A 13,268-nucleotide genomic window follows, 5' to 3' on the forward strand; every position below is an offset into this window, starting at 1 on the left:
GGCTGGTCACATGCAAGGAAGAGAATTGAAAAAAAAATGGAGCCATTTTGCAGTTGTTGATAGCATTGGGAGATTCTGCTACTGGGAATTTGCATGCCTTTGACCCCAGAAAGCCTGAAGAGATCCACGAATCTTCACCATGTAAAAGTCTCTTCAGGAAGTTCAGTTAAAAAGTGTCCGGACTGCAGTGTCCCATTCTGTCTGCGTGTATGCCTTTTCCTGGGAGGCTGCACTTCTGCTCTCTTCCTCTGTTAGCAGGCAGCTGAGATGCCAGCAACCCTGTTAACGTGTGTGAATCTCGGTGGGGTTTTACAAAAACTGCTTTCTGCTCTCTGGGCCGTGTGTGGGGATCTCAGGAAGGACAGCATCAGGCCCTTTTGCATTTATTTTTCATAGAAGGCAACTTTATTACAAATGAACTTATATACCCTGGGTTTTCCTTTTCAGGGCTTCACAAATACTATCAGTTTTTCCATTTGTGTTTAACACTTTTAGCCAAACAGAGAGCTCTAGCTGTAGTTTAACTCCTCTTTAATGTTGCAGGCTCATCATATTTAATATTCATTTTTGCCAGGAGGGAAAGGAGCGTTTGGTGCTGTGGAAGCAGTGGGCGTCAGATCCCTAACAGGCATTGCGCTGCTGTTGAACACGACAGCTTTTCCTGTACTGCCCACAGCACCACTCAGGAACGTGTCTCTTCCCTCACAGAGATGCCAGCTGCCTTCCCTTCCCGTCCAGTTCCAGCTGTTAGTCAGCAGATGCACTCCACTCCTCTGGATCCAAAGTAGAAGATATTTTCACTAACGCTTCCTCGCTCTTCTTTGTTAACTAATTCTTCTTTGTTATTGCTGAAACTGAGATTTCCCAAGGCACTCTGGGCACGGGGTTGCCTTGAATGCAAGGAGAGGTACTGTGGAGCAGCACGTATCGGAGCTCCAAGGGGAGGCCCTGGGGTGCCTGCCCGGGAGCGGGGGGTGCGAGCGTGAGTCACAAGCTGCAGAACCGGGAAGGCAGGGGCGTCAGCGCCGTTCGTGCTTGAATCACTCTTAGCCAGCAGCAGGTCAGCCGGCGGATGGCTGCAGCCTGAAGTGAAAGCTTATAACTCGCCAGGCAGCGCACAGTTCCAAAAGCGAATATCTGCATTTCATCAGCGTCTTGTATTGTGTCTCTGAGAAATGGTATTCAATTGCAGGTAATTGGTAGTGCTTCAGTTTCCTGTGGCTTTTCACCTATTTATTTGTGTTGGGTAAGCTCAACTGCTTTATAAACATGGAAATGTGCTTGAAATCTGATGAGCTTGCAACACAAAAGAAAACCTAAAATGCTAGTAGATCTCAAGTGCCAGAACTGTGGAGCTTTCTAACAAGCTCCGGCTCAGGTTTGCACGTAATGGTGAAATTAAAACTCGGCACTTCTTTCAGGCTCAGTCAGAGAAATCATTCCTAGATACCATAAACAAGTAAAGGACCCAATTATTCTTCAGTGCTTGTGTTCTGCAAACAGGACAAATATGTGAGAATCCTGCAGCGGTCGAGAGGAAACTGTGGTACCAGTGAAGTCAGCTGGCCTAGAAATCGTCTCATGTGTCCTCGGTATGAAAATGCACTGAAGTTTCACCACAAAATGGCAAACGTAACGTACCGTGACCTGTTTTCTAACCCTGGGACAAGATTAAATTTGAACTGGTGACAGGTATCAGAACATTTGCCTAAGCAAACACGGTAAAAGTTGCGTTAAGCCTTTTGGAATGTTCAGTCGCCAACTTCTGCATGATTTGCATGATAAAATCTCAAAGAATGGAATTGAAACACTTCTCATATGTAAAGTAACAATCATCAAGTTCTTCCAGAATGCTCTATCTTTATACTGAAATGTTTTGCAGATTTTTCTGTAAGTTAGGTGGAGTAAAAAGGCAGACTTACCATCTTGAATGCAGTTTTCTGATTGTGTCTCAAATGCATTAAGCTGGAATTGTGTTTCCTTAATCCAAACGTTTTGAAATTGAAATTGCTTTCACTCAGAGTTTGGTTGCTATTGATGACACAGCTTTTTATTTACTAGCAGAGAGAAGTTCTAGTCGGAGGTCGTAAGTCACGGGGTTTTGTCTCTTCATCTCTCCTTCTTGCAAGATCTCCCAAATTCTTCACGAGTCTTAAAAGTATTCCTGTTTTTTAGTAAACAGTTTTCTGTGGTGCAGACTTAGAGGTATTTTAGCTATTTCCTGACTGTTGTCTCCAAATACTTGGGAGATTATTTTGTCCCAGTACCCTACTGCACTGGTACTGAACCTTGTTTTACAGCCCAACATCCTTCTAGCTCAGTGTTCATCCATCAACAAAACTCTGCCACCTTTGACATAGGTGCTCTGATTGGTCAATGGCGGCGGAGCATCTTTGACCAAACACAGAACCCTGAGCATTTCTCATTAAGGCCTTCGGTGAAAATGTTGGTGCCTGCAGCTTCCTGTGAAGCCGAGCAGTTTGGCGAGAGGAGCGTGATGGGTGGTCTGCCAGGTAGCGCCAAGGTGGAAGCTGCTTGCTTTTGGAATGGCCTCCCTCCTTCTGCAAAAAAAGGGGGTTCCTTCTCCTGCTTTTGGACTCGTGTTGAGCTCTTAGTCCTAGATTGTCCTGTTTATGCTTCTAGAGATTAGCTTTCTCTCTGACTTATGGAGCTTACTTATTTTTCAATGACTTGCAGAAACTCACTGTCAGCAATCAGATCTTCAGACATCTCGTAGGACTCTGGGGTGCTGATTCACTGTCATCTCACCTTTGGTACTATTTAAATAGCAGTCTGAGTTGTTGGCTTTAAGGTATATATGATATGATATGCATCGTCTTGCAGTCCAGAGCAGAAATAACTATAAGAAATATCTACCTTTTCTGTGCTACTGTTGACAGATTTTACCCTATGAATATAGTAATGGGCAATCTGATTATTACAGATGTTTTTATAGATTGTTATATTTGTTGTTATCCTAATGTACTTAAACACTTCTGATTGTCTTTGTCTGCTGGAGGGTGGGAATATTTTGTTTGGTTTTTCCTTTCCTCACTGCCTCTTACTTCTGTTACCTGTTTTCCAAGCTGGTTACGTATATTTGCTGCTATTTTTAGCTCCTTTCTGTCTGCCATTAACCTCGAATTTCCAAGACTGTCAATACCACATTTGTGACAAGTGTTTTCTAATTAAATTCCCCTCTTTTGAACTGCCCCAGTTTAGAGGATCCGACCAAGCAAAGATGTATTTTAAATACAATTTCTGATTGCTAGAGATGCACCTTTTCCCTCTGCAGGTATAGTTGGCAGCCCAAGGTTTGGCTACAAACCTACGTTGTTTCTTGTTTTTCAGGTCAAAGTAACATCCAGTCAGACTTTGCATGGCATGAGGCAGAAACAGGATTTTCTAGCGCGGTGAGTACTTGCAGAATCAACAGGCTGATGATTTCTAATGACCAAGAATTCAGGAGACACTGCATCCTAAATAAAAACAAAAGGGGGTCACTAATCGCCGAGTAAATTCTGTTTCACCTCTACCTGTTTTATAGGTAGCTTCAGGGAGAAATTTAGGAAAGGCACATTGCGGATTGACTTCATGTGAGCTCTCAGGATGATCGCAAGGAGCACTACCTAGGGAAGTTCACAAATGGAGCTTTGAAGGAGCTGTTTAAAATGATAATATGGGTAGGGTTTTAATGATGGTCTTCGTGTGAAGACCTTAAATAGGAATCCTGTAGCAGAGGATGTTTTTCCCTTTAGCACTCACTGTCTTTGACTTCAATTGTAAACTCTTTTCTCTTTCATCGCTTTGCTAGATGTAGACTTTTAAGCCTCTCTTGGCTTTTTTTGCTTCCTCAGCTGAACACAGACCAGAAGTGTCTCTTTACCAGCTTTTAGTTTGCTGCTTTTCCAGGCCATTTTCATCAAATGGTTCCAGGAAAAGGTAGAAGAGACCTTGCAAGGTCCCAGAGTTCCTCTATTTCATCTCCTTGGCCCAAGGCAGGATCTAATAACCCTAACCTGCTCTCAGGCATCTTTGCAGATGATCTTAAAAGTCTCCAGTGACAGAGACTCTCCTATCTCCATAATCAATCTAAAAATCTTTTTAATGGAAATTTTTGCTCCCTGTCTAACTTATAAATACTAAATAAAATAAACAATACTATTTCATTAATTGTACAGGAGCACTCGCATTTTGACATGGGCAGCAGAGGGAGAGTGCTATGAACTTGACTGCCGTAGCTTCGTTTTATCTTCTGGTCCGACCCACCGGATGAAAGAGGGCACGATTAAGGTATGTCTAGTTTGCTGCAATAATGACCCCCCTGCTCACCTTGACCCCTTGATTTTCTTTAAGGTTCTGTACCCTGAAGAATTCTCATTTATTCTGATGTGTTTTCCTGATCCTTGCTCGTGCTGGTTTCATGAATGAAAATTTATTTCCCATCGCCAGTGAGGATTGTTAGTAAAACTGGTGTTACAGAAATACAGATGGGAGAGATGCAGGAAAGGGACTAAATTAGACCCAGACGATACACAGATAAATGGTGTGCAGATTAGGGTTATATTTCACAGCAGGGCATACAGTAATGATTTACCTGAGAAGGAATAATACCCTAAAAAAACAGACAGAGAAAGTGCATTTCCTAATATTGCTTAAAATTAGGCCCCAAAGGCAGCGCAGTGAATGCCAATTATTTTGTCCAAACTCTGAGTATCCATCCATTTGGTACTTTTTCTTGCAGTGTAGCCTGGGATCTGTTGCGATCCAGAAATAGGAGTCTGGGAAAGCCACTATCCGGAAGATGCTTGTAAGTCACTTTGGAGCTGTGAGGGAATGAGGGCAAGTGCCAGTACCTATCCAAAGGAGCGGATGAGCGAGTCAGATTTTCTGGTGGTGGATTGCATCGGTGGTGGTGAATTTACGGGTGGGCAGAAGCAGGAACTCGGGTATAGAGTGCAGGGCAAGAACCGTTCAGAATGGAATTGTGTGTCACATGCATTTATTCTGAGCCAGGCCCTTCCTACACAGTAGCCAATCTATTAGAAATACAGATTTCTCTGGTAACTGCATATCCTTTGATTTATTTGAATACTATGATACAGTTAGTTTCTTGCAATCGAGGTGCCTGCAGTAGGAGTAATTACTTTCTCATTAAGTCCAAAAAGTTAGTTACAAAGTCCATCAAGTCGTGCCTGCCTACAGGCAGCGTTTGTTGCAACCGAAACCCTCTGTGCTGTGGTCTGTTGATGCACAAGAGTCACGTCTGCAGAGCCACGGTCGGTCCCGCTCTGCTCTGGGATGATCGACAAGTACTACTTTAACGGCATCATTTCCACTTACTCTTGGCTAAAGGAAAGCAACAGTATGATGTTCAGCGATGCAGCAGATGTTTCAAAGTCCTCATCAACGAGATTACCCTGTTACCTAAGTTAAGCATGTTACGGAATTTCAGAAATGCAAAAAGAAATGTCCAGTCTAGGTTTGAATTGGCTAAAAAAGTTTTGGGATTCAACCACGTAGGGGAGGCCTCCTGTGATACCGGCTTTTGACCAGAGTTTTATGGTCTTTTATTTGTCTGGTGTCTGTTCTGTCCCTAAAACACTAGTGCAAGGAGGAGATCAGGAGAGGAAATGCAATTGGACAATGCACTTGGTTTGCTGTAGAGGAATCATTTACCTTTGCATTGCTTACTTGCCTCCTGTCTTCTGACTTACCGTGACCTGCGAGGGAACATTCTTCTACCACTGCCAAGGCATTCAGGCGGAGCTAATTGAGCAATTAAATTATCAGGTGATGGAAGTAAAAATCTCATCCACACAGTGGATGGATTTAGCAATCCGACTCCTTTTAGTTTATGACTTACTATTATGTAATGTGCGCGTTGCTACATAGGTGCACACTATGTGCAAAACAAAGAGGCGAGCAGCTGTTCTGACGTACGCTTTAGCTGACACGGGGTTTGTGACTTCTGTCAACTGACCGTAGAAGAAGGTGACGGTTGGGGTTTCTGAGGATATACTGTCAATGTGGACAGTCCGTTTAATAGAACTTCCCTTCCCAATGCCTCCTTTCTTGGAAGTCTCATGTCAGAAGTTTGTAGCTGTGGCTGAGCTAACAAACACATGAAAAAACCTTTCTTTCCAGTCGTGTGCATTTCACCTCTAAGTATCCGTGAAGGAGGGTGCAAAGCTAGGCAGTGTCCAAGTGATGGTGGGTTTATATAAAATTGTAAAGGGAAGCATATTCCATTTTGGTGAAGAATAACAAAGATGATGATGATGATGATCTGGCTGAAGATCCATTTGTTATGACAAGTAGAGGCAATCTAAGATGCATGTCTTTTCTGAGAACATCATAGACGTGTTGTTTGTCTATGTCGGCTGTCCAGCTCGGCAGTTCTGGGAATGATATGAGTAATAAAAGCACGTCAGAATTCTAGCTCCCTCTTCCTGTACAGAACTACTACTACACAGATTGTTGTTTTAGCTGCAGGATTGGTAATGGTAAAAACCACACCTGTCCACAGCAATGCTGTCGTTATTAAACAGGTAGAGGGCAGAACATTAGAAATGCTGTTGCGACAGAAAACATAGGGCAACCTGAAAGCCTAGAATGGAGAACCGAAAAGGATGCAATGTGCTCACCAGGACAAACTTCTGCAGTGAGTCTGGAGCATGGTGTAATGGAGAAAATGCTGCTGCTGGATAGATCTGCTTTGCTCCCAGGGCAGGAGTTCTGTGTGTTGATCTGATCACGTAATGTCAGACCATATTAGATTAGAGGGGGGAGAGAGAGTCTCTTTTGGCTTGGTAGAAAGGTTTGATTTTAAATTAAAGGGGACGTTGCAAAAGGTCACGAACATTGACTCTGTGAGTTAAAATAGGTTGTTTCCTTCCCTTTTATTGACAGTACAGAAGGTCTTAAAACAGTCTACGTGGTTCTGCCCTATTGAAATTCGCAAGGGAAGGTAATTCTGAGGGGATGTCCAGACTCAGTGTGGTCCAGTATGCCTTAGAGCTGAGGGAGAGCTGAGGGTCATCTCTTCTGTCGGGGAGAATGCGTAGTATGCACGAAGTTCCCAGGACCGATATGTAATAAGGCTATGTGCTCCTGTATCTGTGAGCTGGGTGTCCAGGCTTTATTGTTGCTATCATCCATGGAAAGTAAAGGGCAGGGCCCGTCTGAGGTTCATGGACTAGCTTTGGTGGCATCATTTCTCCTTAGGCAAGTGGGTGGCTTGAGAAGCTGTGCAAAGATAGGTTAACGAGTTAATCTGCAGGAAGATGCTTGTATCAAACCTGTTTTTCTCCTATCCAGCTTGCCCAGAAACAGAAGACAGTGACAGAAATCTACTTTAAGTTGTATAAATCTCAAATATTAATTTTCACCTCTGTCCTTCATGGCTGTTCTTCAGCTGTGAAATCTGATCCCTGTATCACGTGGTGAAGACGTTTTCATTTGATACTCGAAATGTAAATGAGCCCATGTTCCGGTATCTTAGGATGTCCACTTTATTTTTGATCAAAAAATTCTCCGATTTTATTATCTCCATGTAGCCTGATCACACAAGCAAGTCTCCGCATGCACTTGGATTTTTAATTAAAAAAAAGGGGCGGGGGGGAGAGAAGTTGGAAGCATTTGTCACTTGGGCACGGGAAGGTTGTCTGGCATCTTGGCCAACGTGAAAAGGAGAGCCAGGAGAATACGGTCTGTTTGAAGAAATGGATTTGAGGTTATCGTGTCCTACTCACTGACCACAGGACCTCAGAAGGAGATGGTTTTTTACTTTGCTAGAGATGGTAAATTGGCTTAGTGTGGAGCGGATGTGATCTAGCTCTGTCCCTACTGTCTTTGAGAAGAGAGGTTAGATAGATGCAAAACTCTTCCTTACGGCTGCAAAGGACCATTAGGCTCAGCCTCAGAAGAGGGCAACCAATTACGCATGTACCAATTCCTACGTAAAGCTGATCTAGAAGTCGCACTAAACCTTTATATGGAATCAAACCCATGGATTCTTGGTGAGCTCTGCTAGTCCTACACCCAAAGAGCTACTAATATTGGAGTGCTAATATGAGAAACTAAGTAACCGTGTACCTGCAGAAATTGCTTATTCCTCAGGGGTGGGTTGGGGGGGGTGGGGGTGGGAGTGTGTGTTAGAGAAGTCAAACTAACAGCAAGCCTGTTTTTATTCTACCAGGCAGGAAGGAGATTAATTAGATTACTTTGAGGCCTGACCTCCAATTTTGTATCCAAAGGTCATGGCTCTTGTTGGAAAGATCAATTAATATATCAGTGTATCAGGCTCTCAACACAGAAGTGCCATCCAAACAGTGCACAGGGAACCTTTGCGTACTGTGTATTTGCCCTAGGAGGTAGTTAATCTGGGTTACTGTTTGCTGCCTGTTCCATTTCTGTTGCTCAAGAGCATTAGCAAATGTTTATTTGACAGAATGTTCTGTTCCTCTAGTCTCCTTTTGTTGGTTTGGGTCTTTTCTCTTTTTCTCTTTTTCTCTTTTTTTTTTTTTTTCCCCCCTCCTCTCTCCTAAGAAAAGGCAAGCCAACCCCAGAGCAACTCTAGGCTGCAAACATCACGTTGCAGGCTGGACTCTAGTCAGAGGAGTTTCTTTACTGCTGATGGGGGAGAGTAGAAAACATCTTGAGAATGATCTGCCAAACAGGGAAAGGGCCTTTAACCACCGAGTAAGAAATCAGAAGAAAGGAGGTACTTACAGCACTTTGCCTTACCTGAAAACGCTCAACAAATCGAATACTGAGGTGAATAGTATTTAGACCAGTAGAAGCAAAAACTAGGCTTGTGAATAGCAGCAACCACGTGTCCACTAATAGCCCCTGTTGGAAACAGGACTGCTACCTGATCTAGTATGGCTGCTTTCCCGTTGATTTTTAGTAGGAGGTTGTGTTTGACAGATCTCACTAAAGGAGCTCCAAAGGCCTCTGTGCTAGTCCTGCAGGCATTGCTTTGCAGTACGCCGATTAATCCATTTTCTTCAAGTGCTATTCATACACTGCATTGAAAGCGTGGAGCACTATACAAGTCTGTATCATTCCCCTGTGTATGTATGAGGCAGAGCAAGTGGTAGTTACCAATGCTGGTTAAGACTTGAAAGTGACAGAAATCCCAGCGGCTAGCGACAGAAGGGGAGTAGGAGATGATAGGCTAGGAAATGACTCAGATCATATAAACGTTTGCTTCCAACATGGTGGGGTGCTGGAATACCGCTGTCAAAGATGGACATTCAGGAGGGAAACAAAGTTAGGATAAGATGCTAAAAACCCTTCTCCCTTTGACGATGCTTCAGGGAAAGATAAATTGTACTCTTCACTCAGCAAATGTTCTCAAATTTTGTTCCCATAGGAGAACGTGCTGAGCCGTATACACTCGTCAGGTCAGGATGCACAGCCCCCACTTGTTTCTGCCCTCTGCGGAAGTCTGCTCGTGGCTGTACTCTGGTGCTTCGAGGGTTGCTTTGGTGTTCTAGGCAGACAGAGGCCCTGAAAGAGACTGCCAAGCTCAGAGAGTGGCATAGGGGGTGTCACAGAATCACAGAACGGTAGGGGTTGGAAGGGACCTCTGGAGATCAGCTAGTCCAACCCCCCTGCTAAAGCACATTCACCAAGAGCAGGTTGCACAGGATCACGTCTAGGTGGGTTTTGAGTATCACCAGAGAAGGTGTCCTTTTTCAGTTACTTCATCTCTTCCCTCTTCTCTGCCTCAGCAGATGCGAGAGGCAAGGAAGGCTGTCCGAGTGACTTTGGGGTCACCCAGGAATATTAAAAGCACTTCTCTGTATCTGTTCACACCAAGTGGCCGTACCGGACCCCAACATCTCTCTGTCTCCATAAGGCAACTGATTGTTTGGGATGGCACGTAGACATCCCTATAGTCTCTGCCTTGTCGCTAGACACTTTCAGGCAGAAAGGGGATGACAGCCCCTGCCTCTCCTGTCTGACAGGTGCTCTGTACGGATGGAAGAGGCTAAATTAAAAACAGCACAAGTAGACTTTCTGGTTTTTCTTGATAACTGGTATAAAGGAGAGAAGGGAGCAGTCTGTGCACTGCAATTAACATTGAGTGCTATTGCAACTCATCCTGTAATGCGATATAGATACAATCTCAGCAGAAAATTGAATGCTGCACTGAGTCAGAAACATAGAGCAATGCTGGGTTTTGAAGAAAGTAATTAGCCCCAGGGACCCGGTGGCTTCTCATTTCCCCTGTGGTAAACACAGGGAAGTGGAGCGGTACTTCCCATAGGCTTCCAAAGTCAATTTAGACAAGGTACAGAGCCAATTTATAAACCGAAGTTTTAATGAATGCTTAGCAAGAGGCAGGCGCATGTCCGGTCTTCCTGCAGCGCCTGCCACATATCAGCCGGTGCCACGCGGCTTTTCTTTTGTGAGCTCCGAGTACCCTGTCTCTGTCCGGGCGCTGCCAAGCCAGCCCAACCCCCTGCCGGCGCAGCTGCTAGAGAATGCAGCCCTGCGCAGCACGGCCTTGGTACCCTCCACCACCTCTCCTGCCAAGGGCAGTCCTGTGTGACGGCCTCGCCAGGGTCACCATTTTCCACGCTTGCCTGCAGCCAGGTGCGGTGGCCTGCCCTCGGCCCAGTGCCTCACCCGACCACCTCTACCCGTCAGCCCTCGGTCCAGCAGCGACCCATCCCTTCCTTGTGCTGCCCTGCACTTGGCCTTCACAAAAGCCGTGATTTGAGGTTTTGTAGAACTTGCTGATCACATGAGTTCTGCTTTCCTTCTCCAACAGAAGATCAGAAGTGTACTAAATCACAGAAATAAGACACCCAGTAGCCAAGAAAACTTTGATCTTACTGAGGACAGGACCTAGTGGCTGGAAGCTGCAGCTCACAATTAATATGAGAAACAAAGAATTGAGCTGTTCCGGTAACATAGGAGGGATGGCAGTAATCTCTATTTATGCTCTGTCATTAAATGAAAATTGAGTTTAGTTCTAAAACATATGTAGTCCATGCCTGCTCTGTGTGACTGCAGGTTCACACATCCAGGATTCTCGCTCCTGCTTTCCTGCGGTTTGTTGCATCCAGGAAAAAACCCTGCAGGGTCTTTGGGGCATAATCATGTCCTTGTCTCTTGCGAAATGCAGAGTTCACTCGAGGCATCGCAGTGAAATGAAATAGTGTCCCTCAGTGAGTTTGCCACACTGCTTTGTGCGTTCCTGCACCTCTTTCCCCAACAGCGACACTTAGCACCAATATTTTTCACTGTAAATATCTTACATGCCTGCAGTAAACACTTTTGTTTGGCATTTGTCCAGGAGGGCACGGTCAACATAGCCTAGTATGTGTGTTGCCTCAGAGGAGAGTTTTTCCTCAGCCATTTCCATTTGCTGGAGAAACAGAAGATGCTAAAGATCTTCTCAAATACCATTATTTCCCTGGTTCTGTATCTTAAAGTGTTGGTCGCAGGAGCTGGTTAGGCAGTAAATGCAAAACTCGTCATTTGGACTCTTTCGACTGTTTGTAGGACTGTAGCCTTCTGATACCAAGTGCATTCTTGATCTGGATTCTGTAAGTGCCCTCTAGTGACTGACTCTCTGAACTGTGTTGGGTTTTCACTGTCGGGGAGAGACACCGGCCATTGACGGGGCGGTGGTTTGATGATGGCAGGAGCTAGGTTAATGCCCTCATATTATTTTGAGGGCAGCACTAGTTTGTCCTGCAGAAGCAAACAGAAATGCTCGTGGAGCAGTCACTGCACAGAGCTCAGGAAGACAAACGACTAAATGCATGCACGCTGCTATTGTGGAAATTGCACATCTACACCAAAACATGAGTCAAATCAAGTGCAAACCAGTGGAAGAAAAACTATTGGGCTGTCGCCGCACAACACTTAAATGGTTTCAGTGAAGCGCGGCATTAGTGAAATTTTTCTGAATAATTATCCTCTAAGGTTTGAGAAGGGGCCACGGCATTCTGCTTTTCGTTTGATACAGCCACTGTAGACTAGGCTGATAGATTACCGACATTTCGTTCATACCGTAACAGCATTCTGTTTTTTCTAAAGCCAAATTGGTTGTTTTTAGTAAAGACTTTGCTTGTTTAAAAAAAAAAAAAAAAGTTTCACCTGTTTTACAAAACAGTTTGCACTACAGTCCAGACTAAGTCCTGCTTTGCATGTTTGTCAATAGTGGGGGCATTTCTGTCTCTTCCTATTACTAGAGCTGTACGCACAATGTTGCGCATTGTAGTTGCCTGGCACGCTTGTCGGGGCATCTCAAAGATACTTCTTAAGGAATTGTTTCAGGAGCACAGCCTCACCTTGCACCCAAAAAGAACAGGGTAGATTTGCTCTGTTCCCAGAAAGGATGGGAGCAGACGCAAACTCCTTTTATACTTTGTTATATCCACACAAGCGCAGACAGCAGTTGTCAGAACACACGTCCTTGTTTCTTTAAAAATTCACGTTCTTATCTCGTATAGCAGTTCACTGTGCTGAGTTTCTGTTCTCAATGAATTGACAATTTTAATGCAAATGGATCAGCGCTGCTACCATTGCTGTTCATTCTGCAGCAAAATACTGGGTTTCGTTTCCAGTATTTTGGGCGAGGGTGTTTTGGGGGGTTTTCTGTTTGTGTTTTTCATGCTTTTAAGTAAAAATTCAAGTGCCCTTTTAAATGCTTAATTGCATCCAGTAATATAGCCAGCGTGGGAGTTTAGTGAATCTAGGTTCAGGAACTGATTTATCTGGGCTGTTAAAGTCATATGATAATATGCTAAGGGCCAGATACGGAGGTGGTGTGCAATATATGAGACTTCTTTATGTTCTTATGTTGTATTAGCCTCCCACCAGCTTCCTTACGCCTACTCAGTTGACATGTAAAGGATGCTAGGGCGGTGTAATTTACGTGGTAAGTTCCTCTTACCATATAAGCATTAAGAACATATAATTGAAATGCATCTCACCTCGTTTGAACTTGCTGCTTTTTTTCTGTCTTACTCTCTGTATTTGCACTGTGTTCCATACCATAGGCCATAGACCTTATTGGCGTGACTGGGCATTTACAGAAATATACATTTACTTCTTCAACTGATATCATAAATGTTGTGGAAAGCAGAGTTTCTTTTGGATTTAGCAATGGAGCAAAAGCTCTTGTGTACCTGGAATACATGTACAGGAAGCGTCAAAGGGAAGAGGGCAAATTGGCATCGGCTCTCAAAATGACCTGGAAAAGGGGATTGCAGAAGGAGCAAGGACAGTTGGGATTTAGA

General features: G+C 44.2%; 1 protein-coding gene across 5 annotated transcripts in view; it reads left to right on the forward strand.

Annotated features, from left to right (window-relative positions):
• SLC45A1 (solute carrier family 45 member 1) overlaps positions 1-13,268 on the forward strand; it is a 71,464-nt gene that overhangs the window by 40,876 nt on the left and 17,320 nt on the right. For 4 of the 5 annotated variants that reach the window (XM_054849941.1, XM_054849937.1, XM_054849939.1 and 1 more), the window contains exons 2-3: positions 3,352-3,413; positions 4,182-4,293. The gene's annotated coding sequence lies outside the window, so the exon portion shown is untranslated. Of the gene's footprint in view, positions 1-3,351; positions 3,414-4,181; positions 4,294-4,744; positions 4,811-13,268 lie in introns of all 5 variants that reach the window. The other variant, XM_054849944.1, reaches the window with a different exon arrangement.

The sequence above is a fragment of the Grus americana genome, chromosome 21, assembly GCF_028858705.1.
Source record: "Grus americana isolate bGruAme1 chromosome 21, bGruAme1.mat, whole genome shotgun sequence".
Classification (NCBI taxonomy): domain Eukaryota; kingdom Metazoa; phylum Chordata; class Aves; order Gruiformes; family Gruidae; genus Grus; species Grus americana.